The following is a 397-nucleotide window of genomic DNA, read 5'->3' as shown; positions in this document are numbered from 1 at the left end:
AAGGGTTGCTGCTGAGCCGTTGCCTGCAGTAACGGCGAGCCGCAGCAAGTGGCAGCTTGGGGAGAAAACGGCGAATAAATCTGTAAATTTAAACGCCTTTTTGAATTTCGAACTTCTTTTTGGATTAAAAATGCTTTTCTGGATTTAAAATTCGAAAAGAGAACTAAAAAACGTAAAAGAGCAGCAGACGCCGCCTGGTCTGCACTTGAGGCCCCAGCGCGCCGGCTGCAATCGAGGCTGCGGCGGGGCCCCCGGGGCCCTGGAGTGCCTCTCTGGCGCAATTAAATTCAATTTTGAGGAATTATTTCGTAAATTAATTTCAAAACAAATCCTTTTCCAACAAAAACTGCGAAGAAGACACCCCGGAACGTCCGCGGGGCCCCAACAGCAGCAGCTG

The sequence above is a fragment of the Eimeria tenella genome, genomic scaffold (assembly GCF_000499545.2).
Source record: "Eimeria tenella Houghton genomic scaffold, Eth_scaff2424, whole genome shotgun sequence".
Lineage (NCBI taxonomy): Eukaryota > Apicomplexa > Conoidasida > Eucoccidiorida > Eimeriidae > Eimeria > Eimeria tenella.
The sequence above is the reverse complement of the archived record's forward strand: the minus strand, read 5'-3'. Positions refer to the sequence as shown.